General features: G+C 39.2%; 1 protein-coding gene across 23 annotated transcripts in view; it reads right to left on the bottom strand.

The window, feature by feature from the left end:
* Nucleotides 1-22,138, bottom strand: part of LOC134616307 (receptor-type tyrosine-protein phosphatase F) — a 163,523-nt gene extending 141,385 nt beyond the window's left edge. For all 23 annotated transcript variants that reach the window (XM_063461085.1, XM_063461080.1, XM_063461078.1 and 20 more), the window contains exon 1: nt 21,653-22,138. The gene's annotated coding sequence lies outside the window, so the exon portion shown is untranslated. The remainder of the gene's footprint in view (nt 1-21,652) is intronic.
* Nucleotides 22,139-22,518: the final 380 nt, after the last annotated feature.

The raw sequence follows: 22,518 nt of genomic DNA on the forward strand, positions 1-22,518 counted from the left end.
TTTAGTGTCGTCTCTAATGGTAACACTGGGAGGTGGAGTGAAAAGCCAGACGTCATAGAGACAGGATATCACTTATAATCTAAGATAACAGCACAAACTGACAGAAGTTAACTTTATGTCTATTAAAGGCACAGAACAAGCAGAAGCATTTGTGTGGCATTTTCAAGACTACAAAGGTCTAAAAATGAAGAAAGGCTTTCAGCTGAAGCTGAAGATTTTGTTTTCACTCTCGCACAAGCAACCAAACGAATTAATGACTTTGAACTTGTCAGATTAATCCTTTCATTAATTAATATGCGGCGTTATACTGGCTGTTTTACAGGGCAAGACAAAGCCTTTGGGGAAAGTCCTTGGGAAAATCCGTTCGTGTTGCTCTAACTGACTGTGAATAATTTAAAATATATTATTTTCAACAACTCCATAATATTAATTGGTCCTTGCTGCAAATTTTGTATTAATGAGTAAGCCTAACAGAAGCCTTTCTGTAAATATAATCAGCAGTAACATGGAAAATCACAGAGAATGGCTATTCATACGGATTCGTTTTGCCAGAACATTACTGGGACCTGATGTGGGGGTGTGAGGAAGCAGCAATGCCAGCATACAAACAAGGTGCTGCTGGCTCAAGTTACAGTATGGCCATTTAGTCTGTGTTTGCAGTCATTTTCCTTAAAAATCAGCCAAATACATCTGCTGCACGCAGTAATTGCCGGAACATGTAAACTATAGATCATTTTGAACCTTACACAATGAAACCACTATCTCGATTGCTTGATAGCATATATGCCCCAAAGTGCCACTCTGACTAACAGCGAGGCTGCGAGAACAAATTTCAATATTCAAATTTGTGAATCCAAGATGAAAATCAAGCTCAAATTAACACATTTCGCAAAATACATTAAAACTCTGGTTTGTTTCACGTGCACGTGACTCTAAGTGCTTTCTGTTTCATTCTTGCAGGCAGTTTCAACAAGAACGACTGATTCCTTTATGTGGAAGGGAAAAATGTGCATTTAAATCTATTTATCTTCTTCCATTTATCTAATTCAGGGTGGCGGGGCCTGTATCCCAGCTGTGATACAGTGACAGGCAGGGTATCCTCTCAAACCCTTTAAGAAAATCAACACTAAAACTCCAACTGTTTTGGATCCATTTGTATCATGTTAAACAATTAATTGTATCGTGCTTGAATGCATCACTAATTAAGGAGCACAAAGTCCAAAGCAGCTTGCACAGGTTCATCCACAAAATTGCATTTCATTTCAGACTGAGCTTACTGATGATACAGGAAGTACTTAAAAAAAAAAAGCATATAAAAAGAATTCTCACACCTCATGTTTCTGTTACTTTTCCTACCCTTTAGATTTTTGTAAATAGAGACATTCAATACCCATTTAAAAAGATCAGTATTCTTATATTAATACCACATTAAACTCTGACAAACAGCAGAAGAATAAAAGAAAGAGCAGCTTGAATAGCTACCTCTGAGCAGCTTGAATACTAGCGACCTGTCTGAACTTGATGTTTTTATCTGGGGGAAAAAAATGGAGGTGAAAGGCTTTTGGAGATTTGCATTAGGCGCCAAGAGGATCCAAGTCAAGCATTTAAATGTGGTAATAATAAACCAGCAACAAAATAAGCTCATATAATCATCTAAAATTACCAACACTGGTTTGTACAGTAAATGAAGTGTTGTTTCTGTATTTTGTGCCTCATACCAGGTGTTTTATTAAAAAAAAAAAGAAGACTTCAATTAAGCACAAAAGACTTTTGAGAAAAATTTAAGTGGCTTTAGAGTCAAATTAGGCTTTTAAGACGCTTTAATGCTGATGGAGCTGGTTGGAAGAGGGATCAGACAAGTGAAGCATGGCAGGCCAAGGCAAGCGCAGCAGATTGGGTAAATATTGAATTGAAGCCATAAAGTTTTGGGTGGTTTTTTAGAGTAACTGGCCTCGAGTGACAGGTCGATTGTTTTTGTCAAAGCCTGCTGGTGGGTCTAATCCTTATTATGAAGATTAATAACATACACAGCAGCCAAGATACTATATTATTGGGTGCTACCCTGAGGCAAAACTGTCATTTACTTTTCCTGACTTTCTAGATTGACAGAAGCAATATAATCCTCATCTTCCCTGGCTGTTTATTGACGTGTCCAAGAGGATCCAGCCGTGTGCGTACAATCTCGCAGCTCCTACTGTGTCAGCATTGGACACAAACATGGCACTGACTTGTTAAACAGCTTGGTCAAATGGAAGCATCACTGCTGCTAATGCAAAGAAGCACAAGCTCACATTAGAGAAGTGCACCACAGTGAACGAGGGCCTCAGGATAGACACCTACTGAGCTCTGGACCTGTGGCTGCCGCAGCACTCTTCAGGCTCCAGCATGAACCCTGAAGTGTCTGTCTCCTCCATCGTTTAATGACGGAGATAACCTTGAAATCTATCACACGGGTGAGGAACTGTTTAATTTCACAGCTTTTTGTGTCCAATTCATAGTTGGGCAATTTTTCAAGTGCTCGTCAGGCTTTGCAGTGCTTCTATTCTGCTCATTTTGGACACAGTCACTTAAATCGCTTCCCAAACAAGGCAAAAATGCTTGTGAGGTATTATGATTTCTGTATTACAGAACAATAGCCCTGTGTGTGTGCATTTGGTCAACTTCTTGCCTTCAACTTCTTGACTGTAAAAATATATTATTATAAAAGCACCCTAAAGCTTGTACTCCATGACTTTTGCACAGAAAATAGAGGGAGTGATTAGGCTTTTTTTTTTTAAAAAAGATTAACCTGATACAAATCTACTGTTACTGCTTGACAATAGCTGAAATGCATCCACACTTCATAAAGAATTAGGATTGTAAAGATGACTTATTTCACAGTCAATATAAACACCAGCTGCAGCTGAGGAGAGAAAAAAAACCTTTTCTTACTTCACGTTCATCATTTTGGCTTTCTAGTGTTGGACTTTCCCAAGAGTACACGAACACACCACATGCCATTGCAAGTGCCAGCACACACAGAAAGCAAAGCCCAGCTGCTATAGAGCTGCTACATCAAGCATCACGAGCACATATTGGGTGGGCTAAAACATGCAAAAATGCCAGAGTGGTCTTTAAACATAGTTACAGAAGATGCACCAGTGCAGAAGAAGCAACAATGAATTCATCATTCTTTTGCCTAGGGTGCTTGCAGCAACAGAGAGGAAAGAACACACACAAATATGTTAAGCACCATATTCACATCTGCATATCCCCGTGAAAAATACAGTGCATTTCTGCCACCACAAATTTTGCTCAAAATATGTAAACAACTACAATATGTCACTGATAAGACTAATGTTTTCTTTTGCTGGCTGTTTCACCTGAAAAATTTCATATTTTTTTTAAACCCAAGAGGCTCATATAATATATTCATTGGTTGCATTAATATAGGTCTTCAACATCTGTGTTTCCCCCGCATTTTTACTGCTTTTCTTCTATCGGATGGAGCGAACATCTTTTGCTGCACTTCCAGGAGGCTTATTAGCTGTCATCAACTGAAGTAAAGCTATTTTCTCTCATTTTGTCTCCTGGATGGTTAACTGCTAGGCAGACTGTACGTATGCAGACAGTCCCATGCAGCAGGAACTCTTAAATCGAGGTACAGAAATTAGGTAAATAAAGTAAATAAAATGGCTTATTTGGGGGCGGATCTGTCTGTTAAGGTTTGTTTTCTGATGTTTCAAGTACAGCACAGAAGAATTCAGCTCATCAGTTTTTGTGAAAGTCACACTTTTTTTTTTTTTAACTGGCTAAAAATCAAGAATGATGTGATTTCATCAACAAATCATTGCTCATTTGACATTTCATAACATCCACACTTGTTGCTCATATTTAGGTTGTCACACATCCAACGCAAGACATATTTATCAGCCCAGATGGACTGACATATTATTGACAAACATTTACTTGCAATTAACATCTGTGACAAAAGAGTCCTGCAGATGAAAGCTAGAGGGAGAGAGATAATTGGCAAGCATCTTCCTTCCTTACTACTTCATGATAAAATACATCCATTGATCTTGCTAATCTGTGATTAAGTTATTAATGCATATTCAAAAACAATTACAAAATACATGCTAATGTTTTTGTTGCCTTAATTTAGTTTGAACAAGGTCAATCACTGCCATGCTTTAGATTTAGAACTGAGTGACTACTCATCTGCTCCCAACACAGGTCAATTTGTCTCTAATCAATAGGCCCATCTCTTTCCTCAAAGAGTAAACTCATTGCAATGCTCCAGAGGTTCACAGGAGGAAGAACACACAGTCCTTGACCATGATATGCTGCTTAAAATGTAAATGAGTCTCTGAATAATGGGACAAGTCAGCAATGAATATGCAGACGACCACAAATAATTTTTGCTTATCTTATAAATCATTTTTTGTTTGCTGGCATTTTGGAGGACTTCACTTTATTGATTCTGAACCAAAACCAGGGACTGGAATACATTTCACTGCGAGCTATGGAAAGTCTCTGGGTCTGTGACCTTGTTGCTATTTGTTGCTACCTATGTTTTCCTTGGGTGATCAGAGCACAAATGTGCAGCTACAAATCTGTAGAATTTGTAAAACCATTATGTTCGAGTCCCTCCAGACAAATTACGACAAAGTTACAATTTCCTGTGTAGTCAGGATCAGGTCCTGGATCGCTTCCAACCCAACCTTTTTCCACCCCAGTGGAACATTGTAAGCAGTACATAATACTATCCAGCCCACTACCTGTCAGAAAGGTTCAGTTATTCACAGTTAAACCTCTGCAAATATTACCTCAAGTACAATGACAAAAGCCAGAAACCTGCACTTACTAAGACTAATGGTTACTGGCATTCAATGGTTTATTTGTTCACGGGTTTATTTAAGCAATACAGAAGGTCAAATGTACCACCGTTTCTTTAAACAGGCAACTGATCAGAAAGAAATTCTTATTTTTCAGTAGCTACCTGGCACAAGGCAAAGCTTCATGAAAAAGCTGGCAACATATTACAGGAAAAAACATTTCAACATTCCTGCTACCTATATACAACAAACACTATCCAGACACTCGGTAATATTTCATTTGCAAATTAATTATTAAAAGGTAATGATAATCATAGCTCATTAAAACAAAACTATAGAGCTGTCAAATACGTCTAAAACAAACACTGATCTTAATTTACACCCACCTGAAGCTGCCCGTGAACTTTGTAGCATTATATAAGAGACCTGACATATCTGATAGGAATATTCCCAACACCAGAGGGCTGGTTCACGGATAATAAAGTAACAGGTACAAGGACTAACATGAGCTAATATGGTTCATTAAAAATTTCCATCTCCGGCTGTAAAGAACATTATCACTTTGACGAGTGAAAATAGCAGCACTAACATGTGGATTCATTTTATTTTACATAATGCAAAAAAATAAATAACCTTTACCAAGACATTTACCAACAATGTGACACTGTCCAAAATATAAGTCAAAGCAATTCTAAAAGTTGTGGGTGCTTTCAGAGAACCTAATTATGATAACTTTGACCAAACTGTGTCTACCATATTTGCTGCTTTCTATCAATATCATGCAAAGGTTTTTTCCTGAAAGAGTCATTTAGAACTCCAATTATTTTTTCAATTAAAATAATCTTACTCATTTCCCAACTTTCTACTTTGATGTTTGTTTGTTTGGTTGTGGTACCTCAGCAGATAAAGTATGCCTGAACATTACTTTCAGATTAGATCAAAGTGGCTCAGTTTTGTGCAGGTACAAAAGCGTAGATAAGACCTGAAACAAGCAAATGTGAGAAATACCTTTTTTCTGGGTTATGAAGCTTCATAACAGTGAATGTCTTGTTATTCAGTACTTGCCTTAGCCTCATTTTTGATCATTTTTAGAACAAAGACTTAAGGCATGGTGTCATGCTAGTAACTACGCTCTGTGAAAAGGCCAGAATAAAATATTGGGAAAAAAAGGTTGTAAAGACTGTTGAAATATTGCATCGGGCTTTCTTAAATCAAACATTTATGATTTTCTCAATTGTTGAGAAGAAAAGATAACAAAAACTTTAACAGCTTTTCTTTATTTTCATTGGGTCAGACTCGCAGCATGTCTCATGCTTTTCACTTCAAACCCCATCTCGTAAGCTTTGTATGGGTGGGCAATGACGCTTGCCTCTATCACTTCAGAGCTTCATACATGAAAAGCAATCACAAACAGCACTATCAATCTACTTTCCCATTTACTTTGAAAATACTCAGTGAAGACATAGCAGAGTGATATCCATGGGAAAAATGCACTTTTCAGCTAAACATTACCTTTGCCTTTCTTTATCTGAAAGCACCGCTGTCAGTGATGGGGCCCAACAACAGTAAGCTAATCAAAGAGTTAGTGGTCAGAATACTTATTTCACTGAAATGATAGCCTGCCTGACAACTATATATTTAAAAAAAAAAAATATCAGAAGTGTAGAAAATGTATTCTGCTGGTCTGTGCCGAAAAGGCAAATTAGTGTCTATTTTCCCAACAGACACACTTTCAGGTTAAAGAAGAAAATCAACACTAAAATAATAAGAACTGAGAAAAAAAAAATGCTCGTATGGAGAGAATTTACTTTAAGAGTATTTCATCAAACAAGTGTTGAACAAACAAACATGACAAAATTTGATGTCAAGCACTCAACTTCCTTCATCCACTGTCATTTATTTTACACTTGAGGGCAGCCCGTCATAAGCTTCAGTCCTTTAATGGGGCTCTCAATGGTCTGTTGTAACACTAACGATCTTCACACAGTCAAGATACACTGAACTCTCTCTTTATATCTAAGGGTAGTATTTAATCACAGTTTTATTGTTCCGAGTCAGGGGGCTTAGCTCAATGGGCCCAAACGAGCATTCTCAACATTCAGCATCACCAGGTAGCTAGAACTACAGTTGGTGGCTTCTCATGTCTTTAGTTTCCTTTTACATAAAAAATGAACTCGTTTTAATATAATAATGTAGTCTTATCTTATTAGTTGATTATGGGTTTTTTTAAATATATTTCTACTGGAAAATAAGTTAAAAAGTTCCCTAGCCTGGCCCATATTACACGACATGAGCTAGCTCAGAAACCGACACACCAAAGCCAGGGAAGGGGAGAAAAACAAGCTAATCAACATGCAGACACAGGAAGCCAAGTGAGCCAGAGTCAAGCTGCCAAGCCGCCAGATAAAGATCTGTCTGACACGGGGACCTTTTAAATAATCCACTTGTAAGTACACCATTTACAAACTTTAACAACCTGCTTGGAAAAGCTGGTTTTCTGATGAGGGGCTGGGGGTGCAGGAGAAGATACATAATAGCTTGGACAAACATCATGCGGAGACTTCTAACACAGTGAGACTTTAAATGTCACTCATTAAAATCCAGAGTTACTGCTGCTGATCCTCCACTGAATTCCAGAGGCTCATCTGAGAGACAAGATTTGAGCTCACTTTTTGCCTTCCTTTGGATCTTACGTAAGAATGGCGAGACAGAGCTCGGAATCTTCTAAAAGGGGTTTGCTGCAACACTACAAGCAGGTGATGTTGGCTAAAACATTCACTGTCAGTTTGCATTTTAGACGCTTCACAAACTAAGTCATATCTAGTTTGTGTAACCTTATTTGTAATATGATTTTCCCGATTTCTGGTTCTGCCGGTCCCTACAATTCTATAAGAAAAGGCTAAATGCAATCACAAGAAAGGACATGTTTGATGTCGTTATGACCATCAATTACAATCTGCCTGTTCATACGCAGTCCTTGTTTACCTGACAATGTGACTAATGCCCCTTTGCGTGTGAAGCATGAGACCATTTCTATATGTTACATAGGAAACAGCATGTGAATCAGAGAGGGGAGTGCCTGACTTAATAGGGACTAGAGAATCCTGAGCCCTTCCGAGAGGCACGGTGATGTTGTTTGCCACGTTAATTGCTTTGTGACAATTGAAGGCTTTAAATAAATGGGCACCATTTCAAGGGACTCAAGCTTTTCCAAACATTTTCAGATTATGCCGTCAATTAATTATCTCAAGTACTGTATGCAATATTACCTGGCTGGAACAAATTCAGAGCTGCCAAGAGGATCCAAAGATCAGACATGGAAATACAACTTATTAGGATGGGAAACACTCAAAGAAAATTCTTAAGACTAAGCTGTCCAGAGAAGCTTAACTGCACTGTTTCACACTATTTCTGACAGAGGAGCTCTATCTTCGATTCAAGATAAAAAAGGAATAATTTTTTTCGGAGGCAATTTCTATTTCTTTGACAGTGGTTCTAACTTCAACTCAAGGATAAGGTTCGTATCTGTATATACGCTTTGACAAAGAAAGATAAAGGTGGAAAACTGCTTATCCTTGGGCTGACATTAAGAACAAGAGACTACTTATTCTGCTCTGATGTCATAAATTTACTTCTGTTTCTTTTCGTCAGCTGAATACATGGCCCAGGAAAACCAAAAACTTCACAAATGCAGATTGAACGCAGTGAACTGGGTGGGGTGTAAGTATACTTGCATTTCTGTGTGCATGTTTAGGCATGCGGTGGTAGTAGGGGCTCATACTTATGCTGGGAATGAGAGCCAAGCCATTCAGCGCATCTTGAGCTATAAATCAGCCTTGGTCAACCTGGCCAAGAGCATTTTCAAACCCATTTGCAGAAGATAATGCCAGCTATTCCTCCCAGCCCCAGGGACAGAAGAGCTAGCCTCATGAATCATTGCCCTTTTAGTGGAGCTGTAACATGGATCTCACCTTGCTGAGTCCATAGGGTCCTCTTGACTCTTCCTGGTAGGCACAAACAAAGGGTGTCAGTAAAGTAAAATGTTTGAGCTATGACTAAAAAAATGAAAAAAATGAAGTTATAAATCATAATGACTCAGAGCTGACTAAAACCAGGTTAAAAGAAAGAGAACAGACCCTCCACCGCAAATTAGTATGCAGGATAGGAATACAATACTACAGAATACCAAAAAAATAAAAAAAAACAAATAATGATAATAGGTAAGATAGTCAACAGTAAAAGTAAGACAAACATCCTAATTGTCCATAAGTATTACCATCAGTGAATCTGGATGTTTTACTCTGTTATTACAATGAAACACCATCGACTGAGTGATGCCACAATGACAGGATATTGGAGTTTCAAAGTTGTGAAAGTTAAAGGTGTACTCTGCTGTAGTTGTTTCTTGGCACTGGCATAATATAACTTATAATATAAGCCCAAAAGGGATGTCTAACAAAGGTCTTGTTCACCAGCATACAGGTACTTTTTTTCCAAAACACTGCTTGTTCTATGTCTTTCATCCACACGCAAATGCAGTTTTAGGTCATAGACCTTTGGGAAAACTCCTTCCAGGTCAAATATGTTCAGAAACTCTTGCAGCGTTGACATCAAAACATAAAACTTTTTTCTAGGCTGCTAATCATCAAGAGACATTCAAAAAAAACAAAAAAAACAAAAAAAAAAAAAACACAGAACATGTAAATGTGGACTAAGATATATCTATTCCTGTGAAATAGACGTGTACTGTTTATGTATACGTCACTTTTCCCTGAGGGAAACTTTGTGACTTGCTCTAAGACAAATTTGTTCAAGTTAATTTAATCAAAATCGTTTTTGTAGTAGTAAAAGAATTGTTTCCAAAAAGATTGTGGATTAGCTTAAATAAACAATTTGACTACACTATTATTTTATAACACTATTTTTACATTTGCAACTGGCAATATCTCATTAAAGTCAGGTTCAAAGAAATTATATATGCCAAGTTTTAATGCCATTATTAAATCATTAAATGCAAACTAGCTCACTTCTCACAGGTTTATCTATGAAGACTAAGAATGTCCTTCCATAAAATCACCTTTAGACAGAAAGCCTTCTTCCTGAAAGAGTTCAGTATTTTATTCTTGCAAGAATCCAAACTTTCCAAGAATTAAAACTAAGATTGAAAATAAAGTCACATTTGTTGATCCAGTGCACGTAGTCATCAGTGATCAGGGACTTCACATCCCTCTAGGGAACAGTTTGGGTTTTTTTATATTTTTGTAGTTTGTCTTGTATAATAGCATATGTTGTGTTTGATATTAAATACAGTTCTAAGTTAAAGCAAAAATCTATCTAGCAATAAAAGCTGAAAATTAGCTCCAGCTTTAATACTATGATATGCTGTATTTTGCATTTTATGCTTGTATATTTGCCACTATAAAAAGAAACATAAAAATGAGTAAATAAATATTTATTTATTTGGAAGATCTACCACACCCATGAATGTGCGGTAATGGAAAATAACCTTTAGACCTTGTTGAAATGGAAAGCAGTCTTTTATCCAATGTCCATAGACATTAAATCTACAATAAATTCCATTTAGTACCAACAGAGCCAAATGAGTTCCCCTCCCTCCACCACCTAAACCACTCTGTAACCTCATGCTGTGATATTCCATTACTTTCTGACTACAGTTAGGAAAATTCGACAGGATTTCAGCTGTGCACTGCAGTGTGTAACCTTGAAATGTACTTATTGTGAGTCTGATGAATGCTGGTTATGTGCAACTACGCACGGGGCCATTTATATTATCATAGCCCATATTTATATATAAATGGGGTCCAGGAAACAACTTATCATGTTGGTCACTGCAAAGACATTCCATTAAAAGCAAGTTCAAAAGTCTCAGTGCTTCTCCATTCCCTGTTACTTTTACCTCACTGCAGAGAAATGGGAGTGAAACACTAAAACAAATCCCTCAAGGAAAGTATCAGACACTACAGCTTTATCGGTTGGCAATTTTTTAAATTTAAATTATAAGTGTTTTTTTTAAAAAAAAAATAATATCAGAGAAAGTGGACTTAGAATAAAGTAAAGCATATGGTTATTTACCATTAATGTTAAGGGTCAATGGGAATGCGTGACATTTGCCTAATGTTCATTACCATTTTGGACACTGCCAAGTAGGGATGCCACAAACGATTATTTTGACAGTCGACTAGTCACCAATTATTTTTGCAATTAGTCGACTAATCAGATCATGCATCCATTGGACGTAAAACGTACAGCTTACTGCACCAGCATGCATCTGCTCTTACTTAACTACTTAAGTGTTTAAGGTATGTGCTAACTAAAAATAAAGACAAGATGATAGTTTATTAAATTTTAATGAAATTTGCAGATTGTTTCGGTGCAGTTGCTACCCTCCTTGCTATCTAAAATATAACAGGACACCGGAGTATATTCTTGAGCATCTCACACTTCTGATAATCAGTTGTCTGCTTGACGTTTATTCAGCTGTGTAAAAACTATAACTTTAATCTCAGCCAAACCGATTTACTCAGGAACAAATAAAATACTGAAAAAAGCCAAACAATAACATTTTTAAGTTATCCAAGTGACTTATATATCATGTTTAACCTGAGTAGCAAACCAGTGGTGGGTTTGAAAACGATTTGCCGGGAGTCCGGTGTTCTCACCGGCTCTAGTGAGCCTTGAACCCCGGCTAGCTATCGAGCTGGTGGGTAACAGGCGTCTCCGAAAACGTCGGGGCACTTTTGAAAATATGTGGTGTCTTGATAAACTGAGCAGATATTTGAAGTTTACACAGCTACATTCTTGCCTGAAAATATGTTAAACGTTTATTTTGTGACCCAGAAAGAATAATAAGAGTAATATTAAAACTAACTAGCTGCCATTGTTGGAAACTGGGCAGGGCCGCGCTATGAATTCTGGGATAGGTTTGGCCACGAAGTATACACCCGACCCATCCTTCAAATCTGGGGAAATGAAGTGCGCATTTGTCGGAGTCTTCGAATTTGGACAGTCTTTGTCGTGTCGCTGTAACGTAATTGGCCTGAATTTGGACACAGCTACGATACCGGACACTGCTTCTTCTTCTTCGGGGTTTAACGGCAGCTGGCATCCTTGTACATGCAGTGCTGCCATCTTCTGTTTCAATCTGTTATTACACTCTTCAATCCTACTACTTATTCCTGCGTCTTTTGGGATCTTACAAAGCTTCAAACGACGCGTCGACTATTAAATTAGTCGTCGACGATTTTAATAGTCGACGTAATCGTGACTAGTCGACTAATGGTGGCAGCCCTACTTCCAAGTTAATATTTTGGAGTTAGTGCTAAGTTACAGATTGATAAAATACTTGAATTTCCTTCATTAAAACTGGAGCACATACTTCTAGGACAGTCTGTACCACACAGCAAAATTATTACAAGTATTGGTCCATCGAAAAGCTCCACAAGAACCAACAACACAGACTCCAGTTGAGTGACTTGTAAAGTGATATCTGAAGGGGGGAAAACCAAAAAGGTTTTTCAGACCAAAACATTAAAAAAAAAACCCCACAAAAAACCCCATGCTATTTAAAGATGTAAAGTTGGCCATTTTTACATAAGAGTCTTTGGTGAGTCCTTTACGATTGATGCTTTTAGAGCCAGCTTCAAGTGGCCACTGAGGGAACTTTTTTTTTTTTTTGCATTTCCACATTGGCTTTATTTGTCAGCAGATTTTGTTGTTTAGTGTAAAACTACCTACATGAGTATTTTTGAAAATGCAGCTTTTTCTATGTGTTTGGGCCTTTCATTCACATGTAAATGGCATTTTGGATCACTGAAAACGGAGATTTAAGGTTTTGCGAGGGCACAAAACCCTGCTTACTCTTTCCCTCTCAGGCTTCTAGACTTCTGATTGGCCAACATTTCTACATGGTTAGGATTTGGCGCGTTCTTAACAGCGTTTGACTTCGTTTTTTGCATTTACATATGGACAGAGATATTTTTTTAAAATCTGCGTGTGTGGACCGGATTTTTTTTTAAAACAAAAATGGAAAATCTCTGTTTTCAAAAATACCCTTGTACGTGAGGCCTAAATGTACAAAATTTTGCAGGTTCGTCCCCCTGTTGTGATTGTTGTGGCCATAATGTTATCTTACTCGAATAACATCCTAACGGAATCAAACTATCATAAAAGTATATAAATAAAAAAAAAAGAATAAACATATGTTTGTGATTGTTATCACTTGTTTAACACCAGAGACCCTAAAGACATAGATGTTATCCTTTATACTCTGAATATATAAAATACTTTATACATTTCAGTATTTCACAAGTACAAGTTAGAGACCTGATGGTACATTATTGACAGCCTCATATTATTAGGTTTTTTGGGGAGTTTGTGCAATGCACGACTAGCCGTGGGAAAAGTCCTCGTTTAAGCATTGCTCAGTCCATAATTCATTTACTGAATTATTTCATTACATGGCTTTATTGGAGTCACTTGTCTTCACTTGTGTCACAACACTAGCTGTCCCAACCGTCTCACTCGAAGGAAAGGCCAAAAGTCAAGATGAGATTTAGACAGCACATAATTTAGTCTTTTTGTTGTAACTTGATTGTTTTGTATTCTTTGTGATTTATTTGAAGTGGATATTTCTATTTCAAATGCAGTGTTGGGTCTGTTCAGCTTTTATAAACTCTGACAAGCCTTCCTGCAAAACGTAGGAGACAAAAATCTTCAGACTCACATTACAAAATCCAGTTATTTCTCAGTGTGCCATCTTTATTTGCTGCTCTTAGTTATTCACTGCTTCATCGTGAGCTGCAGTGTGACACAATGACATGCTGTCAACACTAATGGTCGCTGATGGCATCAAGGCTCTGTCAGGAGGACACAATAGGTGCTCAGAGCCAAGGCCCTTGGTAGCCCTCCACAGACGAAGAGCTGTCATCTCTGTCCCTCACTGCCAAAGAGCCCCACCCCCACTCCCTAAAATCCTATCCATCTGCCATATCAGCGGGGCAGACTGAGTGCAAGGCATGCACTTTTCTTCCATTAACTGTTGTGTTTTAGCACGACCAGTTAGTGCCAATGAGGGCTCATGTGTCACAATTCACTTGCCACAACCATCTCAAGGTCAGTTACTCAGTTTTTGTTTACGTGTGACAAAAATGTTTGTCTTGTCTTGACACAATTTCCATATTGTCAAGCCTCTAAAAACCAAACCAACTGTGAGACTTCAACTGCTTTTACAGAGTCTGTACGCTAAAAGGAATTTGACGAGTGTCCTCACTTCATACTGATTTCTTACTCTTTTTCGGAAGATTTTTGCACCTTAAAGAGCCCCCAGAATCCATGTCCTCGTATAACCATATTCTCACCAAAGCTGGTAATGGACTGGACAGTTATTCCCTTGAGCAAAGGAGCTTTTAGAAAAAAAAGAAAGCTGGAGTGTACTAACATCCTTCTAAAGAAAGAACGCATGCGAGATAAAACTTGCAAAGTCATGATTCTTAACATAACTGGAAAATTGCATTATGGCTGTCAAATGTTCCCTATTATCACTTAGGCAACTATGCTGCAGCATGTCAATGGAGAATAGTAAAGCACTAAATGAAAGATGGGCATGTTCCCCATTTTTCTAAGGATAATTTACCCAGTGTTAGTGTAAGGCAATATTTCTAAAAATTGAGAAGTCAAACCGTGTTTAGGGTGAAAAACTAGCTCGTTGTGAACTGCACTCAGTGCTTAATCTATGTATGTGACATTTAAATCAGCTTGATAAGACAGCTGACTGTTTGACCTTCATGTAATGTTCTGCATCAATTCAGGTACCAATCTGTGTGTTTGTGAGAATATGTGAGTCAGTGTGCCCTAATTAGATGAGAAGCTGAAAAGAATAGGTAGTCAATGACAAGCGCAACGAATGACACCAGCCGCTGAACCGCTGCTCCATCCATTTGTCCCCATCCAGCATTTGTCTAAAATGAAAGAGTGCGTCATCTGCAGACTTCTGCTGACTGGGCAGATGAACAGCCAAGGCACTGAGGCCTTAGACGTGCGTTGCATGTTCCTGTCAACGCCCCGGTACGTTTACCAGTACACAGGATGGGATAATACCGTCTACAGTGGCAAGGCCCGAGCCTGAGCATCCACAAAACTGATGTTAACGTCTCCTTCGAAAGAAGTAATAACCCACGAGCGGCAAGTGTAGAGGACATGAAGCTATTTGGACTCTAATGATTCATAAAATTCACAGTTGGATTTGATGCATTACAGTGGCATTACAATTTCATATGTTTTCAACACTGCAAAAATAAGGTCTGCCTGAGGACGATTCTCATGTTTCCATTTTCAATTTACTATGATACCATCTTTATGAAGGCATAAAACTACGGTATTTGAGAGCACAAAGTGTAACAATGGAGTTTAGTCTCTGCGAGAGGTTTCTCAGTGGGATGATACAAAAACAAAAGCCGCCGCATACAATGCAACAAAAACATTCTCACGTAGTGCCAAACCACGAGACATCGTTTCAGATGAACAACCATATCGCTGCTGTTGAACAGATACTGAGTAAATTGCATGGTCAATAGCCTGATTTATCACATGTACCAGAGCACTGGTACATGCCGCATTGAGTTATGCTACATTGTACAACGTGTTGCTACAACAGGATGTTATACGCTATAATTTAGCAATCAGAAAAGCAGAAAATATTTTTTTCTTTGGAGAACACAGAGGCAGTGATATTTCAGATAATAATTTCTAACACACTTTTCCATGGATACATTACCGTAACTTAACTTATTGTAAGAGTGATGTACTTAAGATATTGTACTATATTACTTTAAAAACAAAAACATTTTTCCAAGCCATCAGCAGCATTGTCATCAATAGGCCCAAACTCATTATTATTGATAATTCTCTATTTAAGAATCACATTCCTCTTAATAAAAGGCAAAAATAAACACAATGCCATCATTAACAACAAATCACATGATCTTGATCTTTCTTTTTTGCTTAATTGCTCTTAAAGTTAGTGAAAAGAAAATATACAAAATAGCAGGTATGCTGATATAGGAAGTTAAAAAAAAACAGTTACTAAACTCAAGACACCCGACTTCTGTGTGTTTTGGTGGTTACGGGTTTTAATTAGATGGCCTTTTGAGAATGCAGAGCCATCTGGGACTGTCTGAGATCACAGGGACAGCAGATGAATAGCAACAGTTTCTACATCTCACTGTAGACTTTGTTATGCATACCAATGGGCAGCTAACTGCACATTGTGTGTATGATATTCCACAGTTGTCCAGAGTTTCTCACATCAGAAAATTTGTTAACAGGGAAAAAAAAAGAAGCGGTGATATTCTGGGCTCTCGGGATTTTAAATCTTCAAAAGTTCTTAAAATGTTTTAAAGTTGCATCAAAAACCCTTTTAAAGACAGTATTTAATTATAATGAAGCAAATGCCAACTGTGTTTTCACTGATGGTGTCATCTTTGCTTTAACAAATGTTAAAATATCCAGCTTTTATTAAATATTTTTAAACAATACAAGTGAGATACAGCAACACTAACCCAACTTATCAAGCAACTCAATCTCTTGCCAATAAAGCCCTACTCCACCAGAGTCACTGGCCTCTGCTGACAGGTTTGTGAAATTACTGCAGCTTTTCTCGAGTTCTTGTCATAAATAGAGGCAATAACAGATCACTGATATCCTCAAGGCTGAGCCATCAAATTCCAGCATTCTTCACTCATTAGTCTTTGAACTTTTCTCTGAAAACTCGCTTTTTCTTGCTCTTCAGTGACACTTTAAGTGTGGAACGAGTCGATTTGTGCTTCAAAGTAACAACTCAATCGACGCTGCTTGGTCCATTTAAGTAATAGCGATGTCTTATGTATACACAAGTGCAAGTCAAGGAGCATACATGTCCATAGGTCTCCACAAACAAATTGGACCATGGCTCTAATTCACTCTCAGCGGCTGGAGAGAAAAGCTTTACCACTTAGGGAAAAGGCTGCCTAATCAAAAGCAGATGGACCCCCTATATCTCCGACTGCCTAAATGAAAACAGACAGAACTGATTAACCTAACATATGACCTTTCAATGTCATCTGTATTCACTACTTCACTCAGTAGCACTCACATACTTTGAAGTAAAAAAACAACAAACCACACAAGGAATGGATAAAAAAAAAGGGGGGGGGCACATGGTAGAGCAGGCCATTTTTAGCCCCTGTGTCTGTTTCCACTTTTCCAAATGCAGAGGTGCCCTGTAAAACATTGGTGTAAATGGTTTATAATGCCACCAGTGGACTCTGAAATGGTAGACCTGGTTTCAATCAGCAGTCAAATTGCTCCTACATTACCCTTGCAGACAGAGTAGTAAATCATTCTTTGCCTCTATGCTGCTGACGTTAAGGAACAGGCATTGTTAAAAATCCACCATGCGTGCTACTAAGAGCACCCTGTCTCTATGTGGGGATGGGATGCTAAAAAGGACAATAGCTGCTGCTTGCAGCATCCCCATAGATGCAACGGCAACATATCCTGATCCCCTAGGCGGAAAAATCAGCACACCTCAGATGTGCATGTGAATCTGAAGCCTTATACCTGCAGTTACTGGCCTGATTTGCAACTCTGATTGTAAACTTTAGCTTACAGACAAACAAATTCTATGCCAGAAACACATCACAACCAGTTTGAACCAGTTTGAGTGGTTAAAAAAAGAGTTTTGGTTTTTCTGTGCCAACGCCCTGACAGTGGGCCAGTGAGGCATCTCAGAACAGTTATAATCCCCTATAAACCTGAGAAATGCTGATCCCGCCCACCACAGACCAACGCACTATGGGCAAAACCTCTCATTAGAACTTCAGGGCCCTGAAATTACCAAGATTTTACCCATACTGAAAGCATGAGAAAGCATCGGCGGGGAGAGGGCTGTGCCGAGTGGTTTTTCAGTGTGTGGCCACAGAGGAGCTGGAGCTCCTTAACAGTGCCATTCAGCCCAGCCCCTGCCAGGGAGTACCGGCATATGAGGGAGCTGAGGCAGATGCTCTGGCTACTAGCCCCAAACCAGGCCTGCTAGGAAATACCCTACACAAGAATACACAAATCACCACAAAGGCCAAAGATGTACTGAGGCCAACAAACACAACAAATCAACAACATAAAAAGGAAAATAAATCCTTTAGAAAAACCTCATTTTTCACTCAAATATTTTAAAAGCAGGTTAGAGTATCGTTACTTTTATTTTGTGTGTGTGTGTGTGTGTGTGTTTGTGTGTCCTTGCTAAATTAATTGTGACATCTTTCCACCATTTAAAGGAATACCAAAAACCTGAAACTATCATGTTGATAATGATCGCCTACAGGCCTGCTTTAGATGTATAGAAATACCACGCTTTAATAAAATAACTTTTATTTGATGTGATTTATTTGTAAAATCAAATTTTTTGTTTTTTTCCTGGCTTTGTGTGCGTGTGTGTGTGGAGGAGGGGGTAAATCCAATCACTCCCTTATCTTTTTCAACTTAAATCTTTGCATTTTCCTGTTTTGTGTTGTTGTGTTTGCTTGTTTTCGATTAATACAAATGCCTGAGTATCACACCCGAGTAAGTGAAATCCAAGGTATTCCAATCTTTAAAAGGAAAGTGGATTTTTCTTCAGACCTGGATGAAACCTCCTTGGGTGGGCACCAAAACTTCCTCTGCAGTATAAACCTAAATTCCCTTGCTAGAAAAGAAAGTGAGTGTCAGCTTAAATCAGCAGCAAGCCAGCCGATTCAGATTACCAGCACATCGATCGGTGCATCGCTACCACTGAATGCAAGATGTCCCTCTCATCACAAAAGCCCACTCTCATCAGCAATGCAAGCTTCAAGTTTCTGGACAACACTGTATATTTCCCAGTGGACAAGGATTATCTTCCAGCCTAGATGCGATGTCACAAATCCTGTTCTCAGAATTTGGGTTTAAAATGGCTTACTAAAGTGTATCTAGAAACACACACTTAGGCAAGCTGTGCAGGTATATTAATGACTGTCCAAGTATGCAATATTTTGTAAATAAAAATTTTATTTATTTATTTATAGATACTCTTATTTTGAAAGCTCAGTTGCTACTAGCCATTTAGCCCTGGCCCTTCCTGTCTAATGTTTTCCCACTGACAGATCGCTGTTGTGGTGGTCCTCAATGTCATTCAGCAACCTTCCACCATCTCTGACTGCATCTGCCAACTGTAGCTCTTGTTCTGCTCTGAAGCTAAACGGTCATTCTAAAGTAGAACCTGCAGCAGGTGGGAAACACCTGTTGGTGCTGCTACGCTGAACTTGCTGATGCTGGACAGAAGTCATTGTTTCTACCTGCAGTTCCAGACAATTGAGATGAAGTCAGTTCAAATGATGTGAGAATGACTGGAGGAGAACCAGCAAATCCTTTACATACCTCTTATCCTTTACATACCTCAAACCCCGTCTAATTCTGTGGGAAACACTGCAGAACACATCTTTGTCTACGGTGCAGTTCAAGCTGACCAAAAGTATCTTAACCAAAGCAGTTTTCTTAGCTGAGGTTTTTTGATCTGTTTAATATCTGCTCTGAAAACTTTAAAATAAAACAATGAATTTTAATCAGCAAAGAAATTAGCAAAGTGCTGATTGACCTCAGTAATAAGAACTACTTAATCTCAGTGTGCACAATGACGTCACCTCCTAAGGGCCTAGGATATTTTCCTGCACAGGCTCCTGACGCACACACACACAGAAAAAATCCAAAACAAAACAAGCAAGCAATCGTGGGCCAGACTATAATCCTGCGGCAATCACAGTCAAATAAGTCACGTCTTTTCTTGAAGTTTTTTTTTTTTTTTGGGGGGGGGGGGGGGGGGGGGGGTGTGTGTGTTAAATTAAGCCTAATGGCTTGTGGGAATGTGTCAGCATTCAAACAAACAAATACCATGGTCAAAAATACAAACACACTTCACTGAAAGCATTAAAAAGATATAGATTCATTCTGCAATAGCTTTCACAGCTCGCAAAAAGATAGAGTAAACAGGAAAATGAGCCAAGATAAACACAGCAAAAAAACCCTCTAACTTCCTTACAATCCATCCAAAGCAATTTGAAGAAAATCTTAACGCTCCAGCTCTGTCAACACACACTTAATTGATAACATGTCTGTCCACCAGAATAATTCAGAAACATGGAGCCAAACAGAAGCACCATCAGAATCACCTACTTTGGGAAAGCAATGACATCCAAGTTTGACAAATCCGTATGTTTGCTGGCAAAATAATCTATATGCATAAGCCACACACCATCTATAGGACAGCTCACTACAAATGTGGAATAGAAATACACCGTGTCACTTTTTTTCAGCTGGCAGGATCTGAAGGTTAGAAACCCAAACATGCAGCAGGGCCCAGGATTTGGTTGCAGAGAGCCTCTGATGCAATTCCAAGAAACTAACTCACCCTGTATCATCCTGTTACAGTGTGGCTCATGGTTAGCTCTCCTCATTGTGTCTGTGACAGCTTTAAACGGATTCGTGTATTGATAAAGCACGGCCATGAGCCCACTTCAGCATATAACCAACCCTGCAAAATTGCTTCCAATCCTTTCTTTAAATAAACCCAACAGGGCGAGGGATTGATGCAATGCTGAGGAATCTTTCTGTATATCCACCCAGTGAAAAACCAATTCACATCTGTTCACGATCTGAACTGGCCTCTAGGTTATCAGATGATGTGGCGCACCTGCAAACTGTAAACGCTGCCATAAAAATTGCTCCACAATTAAAGTCTTTCATGAAGGGCTGGTGATGAAATCTATTCTTTTTCTTGACAGAGCTGCAAGGAGCAGTTTCTTGACATGAAACCTTCCTCTGCAGCCAGTGCTGCAGCAAGTGTGAGGGATGAGACACACATGACAGGAGCCTCTGCAACTGATGGGCATACAAGGACTCACCGACCTGTCTCTGATAATGATAAATAAAGACAGAGCGAAGATTTCATATGCCAGAGGGGGGTGAGGACTCGCCGACGTGCCCGCGCACTCATGCACGCCCGCACGAAGTGAAAAAGCCAGGTCTGGAGACAGCTAGGACCTCCGGGCAAATCGTTCTTTAATGTAATGATCAAAATGGGATCAAAATCACCGCATCGCAATTACACTCCCTGCGAAAAAAAGGAAGGAAGGAAGAAAGAAAAACAGGGTGACGATGGGCTCGCACCCCAAAGACCACCACTGCTCCCCCCGTTTATTCTTTCATTAGTAATTGTCGACAGATTTTCAGCATGGTTAAAGATTTCGGCCCTGCGAAGACTCCTGCTCACTGAAAAGTGCATGCAATCCATGAAATGCGCTGGTTTGCGCTTGCAAAAAAAGAAAAGGAAAAACTGAGATTAATATTCTGCCTCATCTTTTCCCTTTTACCCTACATTTGAGTGGATAGCTTTCTTTATGAACTGAGAGGCTGGCTATTTCTTGGACCGTCTCTCAAGCGGACCACATATTAGTCGCTCTGTTTCGGCGCTGAAATAAAAGTTGCTGTTAGCTATACATTTAGAGTTAGCATGCATAAAACAGCAACAAACTGTGTGCGTGGCTGTCTGAGGTTAGTCGGAGCCCCATTTTTACCCCCAGACGGAACGACAGCAGTTCACGTTGTGCACCTTAAATGTCATTTTTTTTAAAGTGTTTCCACTTTTAACAAACAAATTCGTGAGCGTTTGACCAATAAAAAAAATCCGCAAGTTATGCAACTTAACGGCACCGCTAAAAGCCGCGTCTCAAGTTCAATGGGGGACATTTAGACAGAGATAACGGTGCACTTACTGAATCTCCTCTTTGTCACCGCCGTTGGCATTTCTCTCCGTCTCTCTACCACAACGTTTAGTCCCGGTTTGAGTTTGTAGCGAGCACAACAATCCACTTCATGTAATTAACAGCCACAAAACGGGAGTTAGAACCAGCCCAAGGAGTAAAGGAAGAGAAGGAGGGGGAAAAGATACGAGTCCAGTGCGAGAGGAACACGAGGTCCTATCCCGGTCAGCCGACCGGGGTCGTGGATACTGGATCTATTCGTGGCAGCTCCTGCGTCTCGCCGCTAACGGGTTAACGTCAGCTTTAAGTGTTCAGTGTCGCTGCATGCATGTGAGAAAAAAACCCCCGAGACGATAAGAAATGAGACTTCTTCTCTTTTGTGTGAATTTTCTTCTCTGGCAAGTTAATTAGTAAGCACAAGTCTGCGCACAGTCTCCCCCCCACAGAAGGAGCTGTGGAAGGTAGGGAGTTGTTACGTCTCTCCCTTCACAGTCACGCTTCTTTCTGCCTCTGTGGAGAAAACACATACAGGTCGGTCAGCAGGATTTTCGGATTCACTCGGCTGCACTCGCTTCTGTGTCCATTCATCTCTGTTCCTGAAGTCCTGTAGCCTCTAAAGGCATGCACTAGACACAGGGGGCTCTCAAAACAGTCATTTTGATTTCTCTATTTACACTATAAGCAACTGCTATGGAAGACAAGGCATTTTTCTGCAACGAATACGTGAATTTGGAAGTTAATTATGGTTCAGAAGGCAAACACAGAGTTCTTACATTAAACTGTCTACTAACTGCTGCAACGAGCAAAGTCGTGAATTACCACCGAGAATAGAAAAATTACTATTAAGTACTGCCCTTCAGCTAATAAAATGCATCTGC

Source organism: Pelmatolapia mariae, linkage group LG18, assembly GCF_036321145.2.
Source record: "Pelmatolapia mariae isolate MD_Pm_ZW linkage group LG18, Pm_UMD_F_2, whole genome shotgun sequence".
NCBI classification, from domain to species: Eukaryota; Metazoa; Chordata; class Actinopteri; order Cichliformes; family Cichlidae; genus Pelmatolapia; species Pelmatolapia mariae.